This window comes from Canis lupus, chromosome 24 (assembly GCF_048164855.1).
Source record: "Canis lupus baileyi chromosome 24, mCanLup2.hap1, whole genome shotgun sequence".
In the NCBI taxonomy this organism is placed as follows: Eukaryota; Metazoa; Chordata; class Mammalia; order Carnivora; family Canidae; genus Canis; species Canis lupus.
This window is the reverse complement of record NC_132861.1, coordinates 31,609,244-31,630,004: the sequence shown is the minus strand read 5'-3', so window position 1 is coordinate 31,630,004 and position 20,761 is coordinate 31,609,244. Positions and strand designations below refer to the sequence as shown.

The following is a 20,761-nucleotide window of genomic DNA, read 5'->3' as shown; positions in this document are numbered from 1 at the left end:
GGAGTTTGCTTCTCCCTCTCCCTCTCCCTCTCTGTGCTCTCTCTCACTCTCTCAAATAAACAAATAAAATATTAAAAAAAGAATTGCTAAAGGATATTTTTCATGCTTATAGAAAATAGTAGATAGAAACTTGTATCTATAGGAAGGAAAGAAGAGCAGCAGAAATGATAAATGAGTGGATAAATATTAAAATGTATGGAATTTTTATCTTCTCTAAGTTTTCTTAGAGAAAAGATAACTTTTTAAGGAAAATAATAACATTATAGGATATAGTTACATTAAATGTTGAAGGACTAAACACTCTAAAATTCAGAGTTTGTCAGGCTAGTTCTTTAACAAAGACCCAATTAGGGGTGTCTGAGTGGCTTAGTCCATTAAATATCTGCCTTCAGCTCAGGTCATGATCCCAGGCTCCTGGGATCAAGTGTCACATCAGGCTCCCTGCTCAGCGTGGAGTCTGATTCTCCTTTTCCCTCTGCTTCTCTCCCAGCTTGTGTGCTCTCTCCTCTCTTGCTCACTCTCTCTCTCTCAAATATATAAATAAAATATTTTAAGAGAAAAAGACCCAATTAGATGCTATCTACATAGAGGTACTTTAGATACAAAGATAGATTGGATGTAATAAATGGCAAAAGATGTACCATGCCAGCAGCATGCATAAGAAAGCTGGAATGGGTATATTAATAACAGGTAAAGCAGACTTCAGAACTTTAAAGGAGATAAAGAGGAACATATCAGAATAATAAAAGAGATAATGCACCAGGAAGACATAACAATGTATGCATGTATAAACAATAACAGAGCTTCAAAATTCATGAAGCAAAAATAAGAGAACCAAATAAAGAAATACACAAGCTCACAATCATAGTTGGGTATTTTAACACCCCTCCCTCAGGAACTGACAAATAAGTACACAAAAAAACCTCTAGTAATTATACAGAAAATCTGAAGCAACTGGAATTGATCGATAACTATAGAATGCTATGCCAAATAAGAACATAATAAACATTTATTTCAAGGAAATATAGGCCATCAAAATAAAATATATCTTGGATCATAAGTTAAGTCTAAATAAATTTTAATGGATTGGAATCTTACATAAAATGTTCTCTGACTATAATGTAATTGTATTAGAAATCAATGAAAATAAAATATCTAGAAAATCCCTCCAATACTTGAAAATTAAATGTCATACTACTAAAAAACACCTCGGTGAAGAAGATATCATAAGAGAGATGAGAAAGTTTTTATTTATTTATTTATTTTTAAAGATTTTATTTATTTATGAGAGAGAGAGAAAGAGAACGTGAACAGGAGGAGGGGCAGATGGAGAGGGGAAAGAAGATCCCCGCTGAACAGGGATCCTGATGAAGGGCTTCATCCTAGAACTCTGATTGAGATCATGACCTAAGCCAAAGGCAGATGCTTAACCAACTCACCCATCCAGGTGCCCCTAGAAAACATTTAGAATGAATAAGAAAAATGCAACCTATATAAATTTATCGGGTACAGCTAAAGCAGTTTTTAGAGGGAAATGTATGGCCTTAAATATCTCTATTGAATAAGAAGAAAGCTTAAAAGAACCTTAAGAAACTAGATATAGAAGAGCAAAGTTAATCTAAAGTAAGAGAATAATAAAAGAACAAGAAACAAGTCATACAAACAATAGAGTTAACAAGGCCAAAAATAGGTTATTTGGACAAATTAATAAAATTGATAGATGTCTAGAAAGGTTAATAATAAACAAAAAATGGAGCATATAAATTTCAATATAAATAAAAATACTATTACCATAGATCATACAAACATTTAAAAAATAAGGGAATATTATGAACAATGTTATGTCAATGTATTTGATTACTTAGATAAAATGGAATTATTCCTCAAATAGCACAACTTATAAAAACTAACTCAAGAAGAAATTCAAAATCTGAGTAGTACTATATGTGTTACAGCAATTGATTTTTTTTTCAGTAGGTTCCACACCCAACATGAAGCCCAATATGGCGTTCGAACTCATAACCCTGAGATCAAGACCTGAGCTGACATCAAGGGTCAGACATCCAACCAACTGAGCCACAGGTGCCCCAGCAATTGAGTTTTTAATTAAAGAAAATTTCTCATAAACTGAGAACCAGTCTGATGGTTTCACAGATGAATTCTACAAAATACTTAAGATCTAACATCATTCTTATGCAAACTACTTCAGAAAATAGAGAAAAAGAGGAATCTTCTCAATTGATCTTGTGAGGCCAGTACTATGGATTGAATAATTGTGTCCCCCCCAAATTCCTATGTTGAAATCCTAACCTGCAAGATAATGGTTTTAGGAGGTGGAGCCTTTGAGAAGCAACTGGTTCATGAGGAAACAGCCATCATAAATGGGATTTAATGCCTTTATAAAAAGACCTACGGGAGATCCCATGTCCCTTTTATGACAAAAAGAAGACTGAACCAGGAAATGGGCCCTCACCAGATATCAAATCTTCCAGTGCCTTGATCTTGGACTTCCCAGACTCCAGAACTGTGGGAAATAAATGTCTGTTGTTTATAAGCCACTCAATCTGTGGTATTTTGTTATAGCAACCTAAATGGACTGAGTAAGCCAGTTTAAATCTGGCGACAAAACCAGAAAAGGGCATTACAATGAAGAGAATTATAGACACCTAAACTTCATGAAACTCTTAAGAGTACAATTAATAATATTAACAAATAAAATTAAACGATACTTTAAATATATATATATATATATATTGCACCATGACCAAGTGAAGTTTATACTAGAAATGAGAGATTATTTTAACATTTGAAAACTGATCAAGATAATTTACCACATTAACAGAATAAAGGAGAAAGCTTACATAACCTTTTCAATAGATGAATAAGAGTAATTTAACAAAATTCAACAGCCTTTTGTGGTTTTAAAAAGTAACTCCCAGTAAATTATAAATAGAAAGAAAAATTTTCAATTTGATAACATCTATAAAAAATACCCCACAGGGCAACCCCAGTGGCTCAGTGGTTTAGCGCCACCTTCAGCCCGGGGTCTGATCCTGGAGACCCGGAATCGAGTCCCATGTCAGGCTCCCTGCATGGAGCCTGCTTCTCCCTCTGCCTGTGTCTCTGCCTCTCTCTCTCTCTCTCTCTCTCTCTCTCTGTCTCTCATGAATAAATAAATAAAATCTAAAAAAAAAAAAAATACCCTACATCTAATCCTATATTTGATGGTGAAAGACTAAAGACTTTTTCTAAAATTAGGAACAAAGCAAGGATCTCATCTCTTATTCTTCTAGTCAATATTTTGCTGGAGATCCTCACCAGTGAAATAAGGCAAATAAAGAAATAAGTATTGGAAAGAGTAATGGAAAATTGTCTTTATTCATAGATTGCAGGGTTGCTTATGTAGAAAATCCTAAGGAATCTACAAGAAAATAATTATTAGTAAGGGAATTTATCAATGTCCTGACATAGATGGCTGATACACTAAAACTCATTGCATTTTTACAAGCCAGGAGCAAAATAATTAGAAAACTAAAATTTAAAAAATTATCTAGCAATAGGAATAAAAACATAAGATATATAGGAAAAAGTTTATGAAAGATGTGCATGATCTCTATATTGAAAACTATAAAATAACTCTGAGACAAATTTTAACATATTTTACAAATGGAAATATATATCATGTTCACATATATAAGAAGATTCAGTGTTATTAAGATGTCCATTCTCCTTATATTCATCCACAGATTCTATGCATACCCAGCACAATCCCAGCAGATTTTTTAATTGACAAACTGATCCTAAAATATATATGTGAAAATGCAAATAACCCAGTAATTCCACTTTTAGGTATTTACTCAAGAGACACAAAGACTTGCATGTAATATTCATAACAACATTATTCAAAATAGAAAAAACCCTGGAAACAACTTAAAGGATCTAGAAAAAGCCAACAGAATTTTGAAGAGGAGTCAAATTAGAGAACTTTTACTATGTGATATCAAGAGTTACTCTAAAGTAACAGTAATCAAAACAGTGTGATCACAGTGTAAAGATAAACATATAGATCGATTAAACAAAATAGAAAATGCAGATAGACCTGAATATACTATCAATTGATTTTCTTCAAAGGCACCAAAGGATTTCAATAAGGAAAGAAAAGACTTTTCAACAAATGATTTTTTTCTATATTGAAAAAATTAAGCTTGACATTACCTTATACCATACACAAAAAATTATCTTTTATGGACCACAGACCTAAATATAAGAACTAAATCTATAAAACTTCTAGAAGGAAACGTAAGAGATAGTTTTCATGACCTTGTGATAGGCAAAGATTTCTTACTATACAAAAGTCACAAGCCATAAAAGAAAAATCTTGATAAATAATACTTTATCAAAATTAAAAACCTCTGTTCTTCAAAATATACCTTTAATAAAATAAAAAGACAAACCACAGACTGGGAGAAGATATTTGCAATACATTTATTAGACAAAGGTTTTTCATTCAACATATATAAATAATTCTAGCAATTCAATTTTAAAAAGACAGCCCAAATTAAAAATAAGTAAAAGATTTTAACAGACATTTTGTGAAAGAAGATGCATGAATGACCTAGAAGTACATGAGAAGTGTTCAATTACATTCATCAGGAAAATGAAAATTAAACTCCAATGAGATTTCACTACAATGGCTTAAATTTTAAAAACTGACAATATTAAATGTTGATGAGGATGTGGAGCAACCAGTACTCTCATACGTTGATGGTGGGATTGTAAAATGATACAACCACTTTGGAAAAGTCAGGCAGTTTTCTGTAAATTTGAACATATAACCTAATAAATAACCCAGTAATTCTGCTTTTAGGTATTTATTCAAGAGACACAAAGACTTGCATGTAGTATTCATAACAGCATTATTCAAAATAGAAAAAGCCCTGGAAACAATTTAAATGTTCATCAATAGATAAAAGAATAAACAAATTGTCATATACCCATATTCCAGAGTGAAAAAAAAGGAACCAACTACTGATACATACATCTTTGGTGAATCTCAGAAAAAAGAAACCTGAGCAAAGGAAGTCAGACTCTAAAGAGCACAGACTATATGATTCTATTTATATGAAATTTTAAAACAGGTAAAACTAATCTGTAGTTATAGAAACCAGGTAAATGGCTACCTGGTGTGAGATGGTGAGGATGGGATTGTTTGCAAAAGAACACTAGGGAAGTTTCTGAGGTGAGGCAAATATTCTAGTTGGTGTCATTGTCACATGGACATATGGATTTGCCAAAATTCATTGTACATTGAAGTATGTACGTTGTATTCTTTATTAATTATACTTCAATACAGTAGATTAAAAAAAATCTATCCCTACCTTCCCATTGTCCACAGGTGTGGATATGGTAAAATTTCCCAGCTGCCCCAGCAAGAGCTAGTCTCTACTTTCACCAAGTCCCATGCTCATACCCTCTATTCGATCATTCATCACATGCTATTACGTGTCTGCCACTGTTTCCAGACCATGAGCTGCTTGAGGTCCGGGACTGACGTGACCAACCACCCACATCTTCATTACTAAAACTGGGAGAGTCCCAGACAAATACAGGTGTGTAGGGATCTCAAGGTTCTGCTTTGATCCCCTCATGCAAACAGGCCCGGAAAGGTGAAGCCAGAGGCTGTGCCAAGTTCACTGTGTCCTGCCCATGGCTCTGGCCTCTCTACCATGACGTTCAGTGTTCTGGAAGGCAGATAAACAAGGCCTATTTAAGTTTTATGGAGAGTGAAAACCTTCCAGAGCCCCATCTCCAGGAAGCTCCACTCCCCACCACCTGGCCTGCCATTTACCTACTGTTAAAGTCATCTGACCCCAGGTAGCCAACAGTTTCCTTTCTCCCAACACCTTCTAAACCCTCTGTCAAGTGCCAGCACTGCTTGGGCTTAGTGCTGACCTTCCAGGGAGCAGTTTGGTAGGAAAGTGACTTTAAGTAAACAAAAACAGCCTTCAGGTTTTCCAGAAGCAGACTTGTTTTCTTCTTCAGTTCCCAGGGAGAAAAATACCCAGTGGGAGGAAGGAGAGAGTGACAGAGGGAGTGACCCTGCATCCCAGACCTTGGGCCTCTGTCCTCTCAGGCCTGTCCCTCAGGGCCTCCTTTGCCAGAACTCAGTTCTCAGTGGGGAGAGGGGATGGGGGTTGGGGAGACCGGGGATTTAAACAATGCCACTGTGTCTGGCAGCAGAGCTGGATGCTTGACCTGATTAGGCTCCATGAGCCTGGGGAGAGGGAGGGAGCAAAGGCAGCCTTGAGAAACTGTTTTCTATTCCCACCCAACACACTTTTCTTCCGTGTGTCCCTGCCAAGGCTTTCTTGGGTGGAAAAGGCTGTATCATCTCATTTCCACAAAGTCATGTCTCAGCTTGGACAAAAGCTTTGACTTGCCTGTCCTCCCTCCCTTTTGTCTTTCCTTCCCACCAACTAGCTCCCAAACAGAGTGTTTTTCACACTTGCAGTCTCCCTCCTCAGGCCCTGCCAGGGCGAAGCTGGGCGCAGGAGTCCCGCTGGCACCCACATGAAAGTCCTTCCTGTTGAGAACCCACATGGAACTGAAAGCTGCCCACACCCACAGCCCTGGCCCTGGGTCCCTGAGCACAGGGCCACGGAAACTTGGCCACAATGCTTCAAGGGAAAAAAACAGCCCTGAGACACACAGGAGAGGAGCCTCCCGTGTGCTGCCAGTCAGGGTACATCAAGGGAGAAGGGACCCATGCCCAGGAACCCTCAGCATGCTATTAGGCAGCCCCTGTGCCTGGCGGAGGACATTTAGACTGTGGGTAATAGTGCTTGGGGCAGCACTTTGTGTTTGTTAGTGCAGGTGGAGGGAAAACAGGAGCATGCTGCAATTTCCAACACGTTAGCAGAAAAAGTGAAAGCTGAGAAGTCGGGTGAGGCCCAAAGGGATGTGAGGGGGTGTGTAGCTAGGCCAAGACTCTAGGTCTGATTCCTGAAATGGTGGCAAAAGGCAACAGGCTGGGGCTTCCTTGAGAGAAAAATCTGGTCTCTCAACCTGGGTGTGGTTACTGGGTGGCACAGCCAGGCCTTTTCCTGCTATACAGGTGTAGGCCAAGGAAACGGGGATCCAGATGAGGTGGGGCGGGGAGGGGGGTGATGGAGCTCAAGATGGAGCTTCAAGTCTAGACCTAGGACTCCTGACTCCTAAAGAATCTCCTACTAGATTTTGAAGTATTTATTCTTAAGAAGAAATCTGGGAGAACAGACACCAAAATGTCAACAATACGAATATGAAGTGAACTTTTAAAACGTTTGTTGTGTTTTTCTTTGGTTTTTGCTCACCTGTATTTTCTAATTTCTTTTTTAACAAAAAGCAAGGGTTACTTTTGCAAAACATTCAAAGGCAAAAAAACAATTCTCACTAGACGATGCACTACACATAAGATGTTTTAGCAAAATGAGGGATTGGCATCTACTAATCGGTATTATTAACTTAAGGTGAGAAGGGGATAAGAAAAGGAAGCAGAAGGTGAGAAAAAGGGAGAGAGAGGAACTTCTGAAATAAGAAAGGAATCGAAGCAGAAGGAAAAGGAGTGAAAGAGGGAAGAGTGAAGGACGAATGGTGTGGATATGAAGAGTTAATGTTCTCCTGCCAGATTCTTGGGGATCCATGTTGGCCTCTCAGAGCGTAAGTCACCAGGGACAGCAAAAGAAATTTTAGTCCATGCTCCCTTTTATTTTTTTTAATAGATTTTATTTATTTATTCATGAGAGACATGCAGAGAAAGGCAGAGACATAGGCAGAAGGAGAGGCAGGCCGATACGGGACTCGATCCTAGGACCAGAGATCACAACCTGAGCAGAAGGCAGATGCTCAACTGCTGAGCCATGGAGGTGTCCCTCCCTTTGCTTTTCTTAGGGTCAATATTAAAAACCTTGGCCTGGGCTGGACTAGAGGGAAGCTTTTTTAACTAGCTGTGGTTTCAACAGGAGAGAGAGTTAATAAAAGCATTTACAGAGTCCCTGGTTTGTTATATATCTCTGATTTCTGGAACTGTCTCAGCCTGTCTCTCTGTCTCCATCTCTGTCTCCCTGTCTCTATTTCTCTTTGACTCATACACACACACAAACCCACACACACATACTCATACAACAAGAAGACACTGGGCCAGCTTCCTTCAGAGCATCATTCCTATTTTGAAATGAATGCTTTTCTTGTCTCTCTCCTGAAGGAGTGTGAGCTGGAGATGAAGGAGGGGTGTTTTTGCTGCCAGCACACTACAGGGTAATCAAACCATCCTTGGTGACATCATGTTTTCTGAGTGGATGTTTGCTTCAAGAGCTGCAAAATAATCTGAACTTTCAACCCTAACTTCTCCCCAGAGGGCAATGTCCTCTGAAATGGGCCAAAATAGAACTCAAGGCTCTGCTCATTAGGGGAGTAATTAGTAAGGTCACCAACAAGTTGCCTCTCTCACATTTCCCACTCACTTCCTCCATAAAAATCCTCATAGTCTGAATTTCTATGGATGCCAAGGGCTGGAAAAATGAGTGCAAGGGTGAGTTCAGGAGTGGGGGAGGGAAGGAAGCACAGATCCAAAGAGCCTGGTACAGAATGGGGAATGACCCTCTGCCTCCCTCTGAGGCTAGTGTCTTTTATAACGGGCATTGGCTAGCAGGAACCCACTGCAGGATGTTGGCAGACCCAGGCAGGAGCAGCTGAAAATAATGCTGGTGGTAAAGCCACCCCAGAGGACACTGGAAATTTAATCCCTGGGGGGGCCAAGGTTAACATATCTGAGCCAGAGGCCAGGGCCTAGGGAAGTAAGTGCAGCTTCAAAGATTATATGCCTATTGTCAAACGGGGGCCCTCCCAGGGTTTGGAACCAAAAGAGACTTCAATCCAGATCCCAGCTGGGTGAACTTGGATGATTTGCTTGGCCTCTCCAAACCTCAATTTCTGCATATGAATATGGGAATCCAGTCATTTACTTGTATGTTTATTTGTTCAACAGCCATTTATTGAGTGCCTACTATGTGCCAAGTACTGTGCTAGGCACTGGGGATGCAATAGTAATCAAACTATTGTCCCTGTTCCAAAGGAGCTTATAGCTTAGCAAGGACTAGTAGTGCTACCCTAGGGCTATATATAGAAACACATAGTAGTTTGGGGACAAGGAAAATCTTTCATGGATATGGCATCTAAGCAGAGTTTGGTAATATAGGAAGGAGTTTTTGAAAAGAAAGGAAAGAAAAGAGGAACATGTGCATGGATGTGGCAGTAAAAGAAAGTATGGCTTAATCAGATGAACAGAAATCATTCAGAATGCCCAGAAATGGAGCATGTGTGGTAGCAAGGATATTAGGGAAGAGAGAGACTGAAGAGGACAGTGGAGGTTGGCTATCCATGCTTGAGTTCCATGCCCAAGTCTACACTATAATAGAGGCTTTCAGCAGAGAAATGAGCTGTGGCTCCAGGATGAAGACTTGACTGAAGGAGAGAAAATATGAGAATGTGAAGAGACTGTTAGAAGAAGGCTCTTGGAGCAAATGAGACATGAGACAACAAGAGATCTGAATGGTGCCTAAGGAAAAAACTCTCAGATACTAATATTCTGGGGGTGGTGTCTTCCAAAGAAATGGCCAAGTCTCATTTCATTCATCCTAAAGTGATAAGCAACACGGAGCTTACAGTCAACTTTTGTGGTTTCTCATTCTTAAATATGAATGATAGATCTCACATATTCATAGAAATATGAGAGGCCATAAAACAAGAACAAGGTGCTATGAAGAAAGAATAATCATTTAACAAAAAGAGTTCTTAGAAATTAAAAAATAAGGGATCCCTGGGTGGCGCAGCGGTTTGGCGCCTGCCTTTGGCCCAGGGCGTGATCCTGGAGACCCGGGATCGAATCCCACGTCGGGCTCCCAGTGCATGGAGCCTGCTTCTCCCTCTGCCTATGTCTCTGCCTCTCTCTCTTTCTCTCTCTGTGACTATCATAGATAAATAAAAATTAAAAAAAAAAAAGAAATTAAAAAATAAAAGAAAACATTCAATAGAAGGGTTAGAAAATAAGATTGAGGATATTTCCAAAAAAGTAGAATTTAGATATAAGAGAGAAAAGATAAGATAGTTAAGGGATCAATGCAAGGGGCTCAACAACTGACTAGCAGAAATTCCAGAGAAAGAGAAAATGGAAAAGAAGAACTTATGAAATAAATAATAGAAGGAATTTTTATTTTATTTTATTTTATTTTTTTGCAGAACTAAAGAGTACATGTCACTGGATTAAAAGAACCTACCAAAAGCCCAGAACAAAGAACTTTTAAAAATCTAAACCTAAAAGTTTGATCCTAAAATTTCAGGGCACCAAACATAAAGCAAGAATTTACAAGCTTCTAAAGACAAAAGAAAGAAAAAAATACACAAAGGATAAGAAAGACACTGGATTCTTAAATGTATCTTAAAATAATGATAGAAAATTGTTTTCTTATTCAGTTAATCTATTAGCCTAGTATGAGAGGAGGAGAGAAATGTTTTCTGAACATGCCAAGATTCAGAAAATTTAGTTCCCATCCAAACAGACTTAGGAAACTATGGGAGAATAGGGACCAGCAAAACGAAAAAAGTAAATCTAGAGAGAAGTCATAGATTCCAGGAAATGGGATTGCAACCTAGAGTAGTAGTGAAAAAAACATCTTAGAGGACTCTACAGCAGAACTAGAATATGACTTGTCCAGGCTGGAGAAATACTGAGTTCTCTGAAAGGGAGTTCTCTGGAAAAACAAAAAACAAAAAAACATAGACCTGGCAATGTAAATGATATGGTAGATTATATAATGGAGCTTCTGGAAAGAAGTCTGGAAAATGATGCAAATAAGACAAGAGCAATTAATAACTCCAGGAAAAACAAAAAACTATACAGGAAAGAGAATGCAATCATAGTGTGCTACTTGACTCTGCTGCAAACAGTGCTTACAAGATCTTAATGATGTAAACCCTGATTATTGATATAAAATAAAAAATAGTAACTTAACTACACTGAGAAGATGGGGAGACAACAGATGTAATGAGAGCCGACATCATATACTACCATAACAGTAATGTCAATAAATATGTCTAAAACTGACATATCAAGAAAAAAGTAGTAGTATATTATTTTTGTATTGTAAAGTTAACTACCAATAGAAATGGGTGGAAGTGGTTGTGTAGGTGGTTGGTGAGGAAAAGGTTTCGGAATGTAGGGAGAAGTAAAACAGATGGTTACTGTTTTTCATTAGACTTTCAAAACCACATACAGATGTTTCTTTTATACAACTTTTTAGTTTAAAAAATTAAATGTAAATAAAATAACAAAAAAGAAATGTGAGTTCTCATTCCTATCCTTCTCTGCCTCACCACCCCCCAGGCTCTTAGAGTATGAGGAGAACCCCAGCAGAGTACCCTTGTCAGGAAGAGTCAGGGAAGGAAAGGAAGGCAAGTTGCTGAAAATATATCTACAGTCTGTGATTGTCTTCTGGTCAGAGGGCACAGAGATGAAGTTGGTAAAATATCCAGCACAAAAATCTCCTCAAGAAATGTCAGTTTTCCTTTCTCCCCACCCCTTGAAGGAGCACTTCCCATATATTTCATTATTTGATTTAATGAACACAGTTCAGAGAAAGGCAAAGGATCAGGCAGGAACAGACTGATGCAGGAGACTTCATGTAGTTTAGCACATAGTTTCTAACCTGTGTGATTATCAGAATCACTTAAGGAGATTCTGCAAGAAAAGATTTCCCTCCTTAAGACCTGGGGTGACTTGGACCCAGGGAAGAGGAGTAGGTGACCAGGCCAGGAAGAGGCAGAACTAGAACAAGGTCCCAGCTTCTTTCCCACAGTGCCATGGCCTCTACACACCCATCTGGGCTTCTATCACCCTGTTTTTCTCTTTAATAGATCTTATTGGGCCCAGAAAGCTCCTACCATGCGCCTCTTTGGATAGTGTTATTCAATACCAGGGCAAGGGGAAGGTTTGGAGGAATGGTGCCTCAAGTCCCACGGACTTCAGCTCAGACTCATTTGTCTGCCCTTGGATTCCCTCAGACCCAGAGGAGCAGTGGAGCTCCATTGCTAAGTGGACAGCTGCTTGACTTCCCAAAATGCCCTTCTATGCCCAAAAGCATGGGATGCTGGCCCAGGGCTGGAGCCAGAAAATCCAGCTGTGCCATTTGCATGGCCAACCTAGTGCTAATGCATGGTTCCAGCCAACTCTGATTCATATACTTCGTCACTTGGGCAAAATCCCACCCACTGTTCCTCCTTTCTTCCCTCCCTCCCAGCGACTGGTTGATGGGCTGGCCTAGGTAGCTCTACGCCAAGACACAGATGTCAGGATCACCAGGTCAACAAATTCAGTGGTATATGGTCACAGAAAATCAAAGAGAAATGTCTTTTAGTCTTGAATAATTCCCTTATACTAATTTTTCCCTATATCCTTATAGCTTAGGGCCAAGAAAAATTCTTTTCAGGAGAAGGAATTGAAAATAAAAACAATCTCACTTTACATTTGCATATCATTTTCTACATATAGGCTCTCTCGTATATATTCTCTCAGATATTTGAGCCTCACAAGCAATTTTTATGTTTGCTATTGGAGACCCTACACTGCCCACCTCATCAACACTTTCTCTTGTTTCTACTCCCTTATTGTTGGATGGAGACAGAAGAAACGTTTTCTGTTCAAGGGGATACCATTAACACTACATGATAGAGGGTCTCCTGCTCCCCTCAGAAGTAGTGGGAGGCAGGTTAACAGAGGCACCAGAGCCAGAACAACCTAGGCAGAAATCAATAGGTACAGTGAGTTTACTTACATTTAGAAATGTTTATTATGGAAAATTTAAAGCATAACAAAAAAAGAGAGCAAGGGTGCCTGGGTGGCTCAGTCGGTTAAGTGTCTGACTCTTGATTTTGGCTCAGGTCATGATCTCAGGGTTGTGAGATCGAGCTCCACATCAGGCTCAGGGCTCAGTGCAGAGTCTGCTTAAGGTTCTCTTCCTGTCTCTCTGCCCCATGCAACTTGCATTCTCTCTTTCTCCCAAAAATTAAAACTAAAATTAAAAATAAAAAAAAGTAAAAAAGTAGAGAGTATTGAACTACTCTGAACTGATCACTCAGATTTTAAAAAAAGAAATAAACCCATGGTTTATTTATATACTTCTTTCCATTGTGTCATTGCTTACTCCACTTCTCCTCTCCACAAATAGATTGTTTTGAAGCAAATCCATACTATCATAAGGTATTCAGTCAGTGTCCAAATTTCCCCCCAATGTTCACATAGCATTTGGCTATTACGTCTCTTAAATCTCTTTGAAACTACACGTTCCTGCTCCCTCTTTTTTCTTCTGAACTTGGTTTGTTGACAAAACCAGGTCATTTTTTCCTCTCTAGAGTTTCCCATATTCTCAATTATGCTGGTCACATTTTTAAAACCTGTTCCTCTGCCCCAGATATTTCCTGACAGTAAACTCTCACTTAGATATATACATATGCGGTACGATTTTTTTAACAAAAATTCTTTGTGGGTGATGTTGTATCAAGAAGTGCATAATATCTACTGATCTTTTTCTGATATTAGTGAAAATTGATGATCATTATTTAGGTCCACTAGCTCATAAGGGTTTTGCAGCATGATGATTTTAGTGTTGCATCTTCACTTACCAGCTGGAATTCTTACAGAGAGAAGACTTTATCCTTAAATAATGATTACCTTGAGGAATTCTTACAGAGAGAAGACTATCAAAACTCAAATAATGATTACCTCCAATAATGATATAAAATTCCTCTAGGAAAGGCAGATTGAATTCTTTTTTCCCTTCCTTTTTTCCCCTAGTGTTCAGAATACTTTACCTGCCCCCCATATGTCATGCAAAGATGACCTATGAGTTATTTTTATTGTTTTTATCATTATAATGAACTCATGGGTTTTAACAATTTGGATGTGTTTCAACCTATTGCACTTCTTTTTTTTTTTTTAAAGATTTTATTTATTTATTCATGGGAGACACACAGAGAGAGAGGCAGAGACACAGGCAGAAGGAGAGAGAAGCAGGCTCCATACAGGGAGCCCAATGTGAGACTCAATCCTGGGACTCCAGGATCATACCCTGAGCCAAAGGCAGACACTCAACCGCTGAGCCATCCAGGCGTCCCTGTACTTATTATTCTTATTTGTGGTCAAATAGTCCCATCTTTGGCCTCTTCAAGTGTGTTCCTGAATTCTTCCAACCCAACCTTAATAGTCATTGCTGGTTTCCTTGCTTTCAGGAATGATAATATGTTCTTGGCTTATCTTGTATATTTTTAGTCTTGGACCTATATTTCGGTGCTCTTTAAGGAATTCTGACTCCTTTTGGTGGAAAATGATATTTAGAATTCATAATCTGGGCACAGGAGGCACTCATTGCTACTGGTTGATCACAGCTTCTAATTATTTTTAAAGATTGATTGATTTCAGAGAGAGAGAATAAAAGTGAGGGGAGGAACACAGGGAGAAGGAGAGAATCCTCAAGCAGATTCCCTGTTGAGGGTGGAGCCTGATGTGCGGCTTCATCCCAGGACTCTGACTCATGACCTGAGCTAAAATTGAGTTGGATGCTTAACTGACTGAGCCACTCATGCAGCCCTGATTATTTTTAATGCATAGAGCTAGGAAATACATATATTTTTTGCTATCACTTTTAGTTTTGAAAAAAATCAAACTTATAAAAGGTTTGCAAGTAAAGTACAAAGAACTCCCCTCCTCCCAAAATAATTTTAAAATAAATTTCTGGCATGAATATCCTATAACTCCCAAATCCTTTAGCTGTATTTCCAACAAACAAAAATATTTTCCCCCATAAGAACAGCACAATCATCAAAATGAGAATGTTTTGTCATGGTCTCGTTGTCTTTTATAACAAGAGATCCAAAAAAAAAAAAAAAGTAACAAGAGATCCATATACAATCATACATTGTACAGCTGTTATGTTTCTTTAGTCTCTTCCAGTCTAGAACAGTTCTCCATCTTTCCTTAAAAATCATGCCCTTGATATTTGAGGATTCTAGTGCAGCCATTTCGTGGAATGTCCTACAGTTTGTGTTAGTCTGATGTTTCCTCATGATTAGATTCAGGTTATGCATCTAGGGCAAAAATATCACAGAAGTGACAACACTGCATCTTATTAGGTGACACCTGATTTCAATATGATGAATTACAAATGATGTTTGTTTTTATCACTTGATTAATGTGGTATCGCTAACTTTCTCCATTGTAAAGTAACTCTTTTGCCCTTTGTAATGAATACCTATTTTGTGGAGAGGTATTCTAAAAACTTTTTGTCCAACTTTCAGTTTAATTATTTATACATTTATATTGTGTAGACTCAAGTTTTCCTATTTTATTAAATGGATTATAATACATTGCTAACATTATTTAGTTTGGTGCTCGAGTTGTCAAAGATATGATTAGTAGATGCTCCTTCAGACTAGCTCTGTGCCTCTCTGACTTGTACCCATTATGTTCTAGGTCCATCTTGTCCTTTGCCCATCCCAGCTGTGAAATAAACCATTTATTTAAAAAAAATCCAGATTCTTTTAGTATAGAATGGTATTTAGAAAACAAGATCAGGACTCTAGATGGGCTTATTGCTTTCTGGGGAGTCTGCATTCACAGAACTTTTCTCAGTGGACATAGGGGAGATATATGTGTGTACATACACACACATCTATATTTATTTCTATTTCTATAGCGCTCAATTCCAAACTAACACCACAGGATCCATTCTGCTTTTCTCTTTCTGTATTTGTAATACCTTTTTTCCAATGGTTAGACAATTGCTCCCATTATCTGTAATGTATTTACCTATTGAATCAGTCCTCCACTATATCCCATAGCAGCTGCCACTTAGTCTCCTATGAGGATCACTCTGCCCACCCTACTGGGGCACTGACTGCACTTCAGGTACTGCCATTAACTATATGGATACCCTCTTCATCCTGCCCACATTCCAATACCCTGTGTCAAGATGCTCCTCTTTACAGGCACTCTCCTTGTCCTACTCAGCTCTGACCCCAACACTGGCAGTGCACCCATCCATAAGGACACACTCTGTACCCCCTGGTCTCCGCTGTCCCCAAACCACAGCATGGATATCTATTTTACTCCTCAGCTGCACATCGTGGTTTTAGGAGTGAATTATTCAAGAAAAGAAAAGAAGAGGTGTGCCTCGGTGGTTCAGTCAGTTAACTGTCTGCCTTTGGCTCAGAGCATGATCCCGGGGTCCTGAGCATCATGCTCCCTGCTCAGTGGGGAGTCTGCTTCTCCCTCTGCCTCTGCTGCTGCCCCCACCCCAGTTTGTGCTGTCTCTCTCAAATAAATAAATAAAATCTTAATAAAGAGAAAAAGAAAGAAAAGAAAGGAAGAGAAATGAAAGGTAAACAGAAGACGAGGAAAAGGAAGAATCGCTGTATTTTTTTCTTTAAATAAAGAGAAAATACTTATTGAGTATATATAATATTTCCAACTCAGATTTAGAAGGAGTACACAATTTTATTTAATTTATTTGATTCCATATTTTTATCTTTTTTCTCTTAAGCTAAAAATCTTGACTCCTGACATCAAGATTATTACTAATGGAGCACCTGGGTGACTCAATGGTTGAGCATCTGACTTCATTCAGCTCGGGTTATGATCCCAGGATGCTGGGATCGAGTCCCGCATCAGGCTCCCTGCAGGGGAACCTCCTTCCCCCTCTGTCTATGTTTTTGCCTCTCTCTGTGGGTCTCTCATAAATAAATTTAAAAAAAATTTTTTTAAAGATTATTATGTATTTACTTCTCACTATATATTTAATAGTTTCAGAATAACAAAACCAATACCATTGTGAATAATATGGTGAAACAAGTTTAAGATCTTTTAGAGTTCTTTTAATCTTTAGGGTATTTCTAACTAAGAGTGTACAGCCAAATCACTATGCTTTCTAGGTCAATTAAAATCTTACTCTCAGTGTGATTAAGCCACCAACTCAAAACGTGGTTGTTTGTTAGTTTCATTTGCCTTTGTCATTTAGGGGTAATTAGAGGAGAATAGAGAACTGAGAGTGGTAAGAAATTTTAGCAGGAAGAACTGTCCGAAGGAGGTTAGTTTGGGATGGGTGCTGCATAGAGTAGAGAGGTCCAAAAAGTTAGATGGTCAGAAAAAAGGATGGAAAACCCACAAAAACCATATAACCTCTTTTAAGAGGAACTTAGCAATATCTACTAACATATATTGGATACTTTACTACCATGTAATATTTTATTACTCATTATAGACATACCACGTAAATTTCTAGATAAGTCTACTTACATATAGAATTACCTGTTGACCCACAAATCCCACATCTAGAAATCTATCCCAAAGACACAATACCAGCATAAATATGAAAAGATATGTGTTCAAGGATATTTGTTGCAGCACTGTTTGTAATAGTAAAAGATTAGGGATGATACAAATGTCCATCAAGATGTCGAGACAGGGGCGCCAGGGTGGCTCAGTTGGTTAAACGTCCAACTCTTAATTTCAGCTCAGGTCATGATCTCAGGTTCCTGGGTTTGAGCCCTATGTTGGGCTTCACATTCAGTGGGGAGTCTCCTTTAAGGATTCTCTCTCTCCTTATCTCTCCCCTTGCTCTCTCTCTATATATATCAAATAAATAAATAAATCTTAAAAATACAAGATGTTAAGACAATCATGAAAACATGCAACCATGAGGACTCATGATAAACCAAAGTTTGAGGAAGCAGAAACTGTAGGGAAACAGAATTATGATGGAGAAATACAGGAAGAGAAGAATGGATTCAATTTGCAGCTCTGTGAAGCCCGTCAAGAACTTTTCTGTTTTAGTCAACACTGTATCTCAAACACCTAAAATGGTACTTGGCGAATAATGGATGCTTAATAAATATTTACTGGTAAATAAATAACTTAGCAAGGTAGGAAGAAAGAATGAACCTGACAGACATGGTGACAAAAACAAACAAACAAACAAACCAAAATCCAAAACAAAACAAACAAACAAAAAACTATGCAAGCCACAGAAAGGAGAAAAAGAAAGCAAGATATTTTTTCCCTACTCCACTATGTTCTTAGGGCGTTTGATTCAAAGCATCCTGGGATCCAAAGATCTCACTGAGGGATCAAGATAAAATCTGCCCCCTGTCTTCTGGAATTATCAGAATCAAAATACTTGGTCAAACTTTTAGCATTTTCCTGTTGGATAGATTAAGAAGTGATACCTCTATGTAGTTAAATTTGCGTTTCTTTTATTATGAGTACAACTGATCATCTTTTTATATGGTTTTGTTTTGTTTGGTTGTTGTTATTGTTGTTTTAAGTAGGTTCCACTCCCAAAGTGGGACTTGAAATCACAACCCTGATATCAAGGGTCACACGCTCTACTGACTGAGCCAATCAAGTGCTCTTCTTTTCCTATGTTATAAGCCATTTGTACTTTTCCTTTTTGGCCCTTAATGTCCTTTTGGACTTCCTGATTTGAGGGAGCTCTATATTGCCTTTGGAAACATGAGAAGCCTGTCTTAATTACTCTATGATGTAAATTGTTTTTTAATTGCACAAAACTTAATAGCACCCAGACACAAGAAGGTGAATACAAGGTATAAGTAAAACAACTTCCTGACAAATTCCATTCTAAGCCCACCCCCCACCATACCCCCCACCTCACCCCGACACTCCTCAAATCAGCCCAAATATCCAAAACAATAAGAAACCTTATTACATTCTTAGCAACATTATCTGGCCAGAAACCTTAATTACTACCACCCCTTCTCTTTCTCCACTCTTGTTCCACCCTCTATACCACCCTGTCACCTTGGTGACAAATACATCCTTCTCTCCATCCTCACAGTTATAACAACATCCTAACTGGTTTCTCTGCCTCTGGGCTGGCCCTGCTCTGACCCATTCTCCATGGTCTTTCACAATGGGGAAGGCTTTCTAATGATAATTAAATATCTAGAAACCGAAAAAGAAAAGATTAAGAAACTCAGTTATATAAAAATAAAAATTTTCCACATTGAAAATATCCTTTATGCAAAATCCAAAGGGAGATAAAAAAAAGTGGGATAAGGGTTTGCAACTTACATCGCAGACAGAGCTAATAATCTCCCTAGTAGCAGAGGTCCTACAGATCAAGAAGTCAAAAAGGTTGGGAACAAAGAGAAAACGAAATACAAATGGCCTGTAAGAGAATGATGAATTTAACTCTTTTTTTTTTTTAATTTTTATTTATTTACGGTAGTCACAGAGAGAGAGAGAGAGAGAGAGAGAGAGAGAGAGGCAGAGACACAGGCAGAGGGAGAAGCAGGCTCCATGCACCAAGGAGCCTGACGTGGGATTCGATTCCGGGTCTCCAGGATTGCGCCCTGGGCCAAAGGCAGGCGCCAAACCACTGCACCACCCAGGGATCCCTGAATTTAACTCTTAACAAGAGAAATGCTCCCAAAGGGGTAATTTGGCAAATTTATCCAAATTACAGTGCACTTCCTTCTTTAAACCAATAAACCCCTTGTGAGAATTTATCCTGCAGATTTATCTGCACATGTGTAAAATAATGCTAAACAGTGTTATTGATCATTAATTTCAACATTCCAACAGATTGGAGTCAATCCAAGTGCCTATCTAAATGGGACTGATTAAATAAACTAAGATACATCTATAAAATGGAATACTATATAGATTTATTTTTTAAAGAAAGAAATATATTGGGATGCCTGGGTGGCTCAGTAGTTGAGTGTCTGCCTTCGGCTCAGGACATGATCCTGGAGCCCTGGGATGGAGTCCCCCACTGAGCTCCCTGCATGGAACCTGCTTCTCCTCCCTCTGCCTACATCTCTGCCTCTCTCTCTATCTCTCATGAATAAATGAATACAATCTTAAAAATAAATAAATAAGTAAATAAAATAAATAGGGGATCCCTGGGTGGCTCAGCGGTTTGGCGCCTGCCTTTGGCCCAGGGCGCAATCCTGGAGTCCCGGGATCGAGTCCCACTTTGGGATCCCGGCATGGAGCCTGCTTCTCCCTCTGCCTGTATCTCTGCCTCTCTCTCTCTATGTCTATCATGAATAAATAAATAAAATCTTTTAAAATAAATAAAATAAATAAAATAAATAAATAAATAAAATAAGAAATATATTAATAAGAAAGATCTCCAGGACATATTAATGAGAAATCAAAATGCAGGCCCATGTATACATATAAAGGGCAGACACTGGCTAGTTGTTTTCCCAAATGTTTCCTCTTTTCTCCTGGTACAGCTAAGCAACAGTTTTCAGCCTCCATTGCAACAGAGGTGCCTATTGATTCAATTCTGGCCATTAGAATGTAAGCAAAAGTGATTTAATGTGACTTGCAGTCCTGACCCATAAAATTGTCCCATGGGCCATTCACCATTCTTTCTCTTTTTGTACCTACTGTTCAGGTGCATAGGATCCTATAGAGCTTTCCAAAGTTTTAGTGGATGGTAGAAGTAATAATTAGAAGCAAAGTTCTTGAAGGCCTATATGATCTGCCAACCAATACCAGATTGTTGTGAGCAAAAAAATCCCACATAAAGCAAAACATATTTTTTGAGATGTAGGGACTTTTTGTTATACCACGCACCACACATTGATTATGCTACTATGCTACTAAAGTAGTTACTTCTGTGCATCAACTTGGGTAGGCCATGCT

At 38.5% G+C, this 20,761-nt stretch overlaps 1 protein-coding gene across 2 annotated transcripts in view; it reads left to right on the top strand.

Moving 5' to 3' along the window:
* The window catches only part of SCARA3 (scavenger receptor class A member 3), a 75,708-nt gene extending 73,150 nt beyond the window's left edge, over window positions 1-2,558 (top strand). The window contains exon 7 of one of the 2 annotated variants that reach the window (XR_012016488.1): window positions 1,978-2,558. The gene's annotated coding sequence lies outside the window, so the exon portion shown is untranslated. Of the gene's footprint in view, window positions 1-1,974 lie in introns of both variants that reach the window. The other variant, XR_012016487.1, reaches the window with a different exon arrangement.
* Window positions 2,559-20,761: the final 18,203 nt, after the last annotated feature.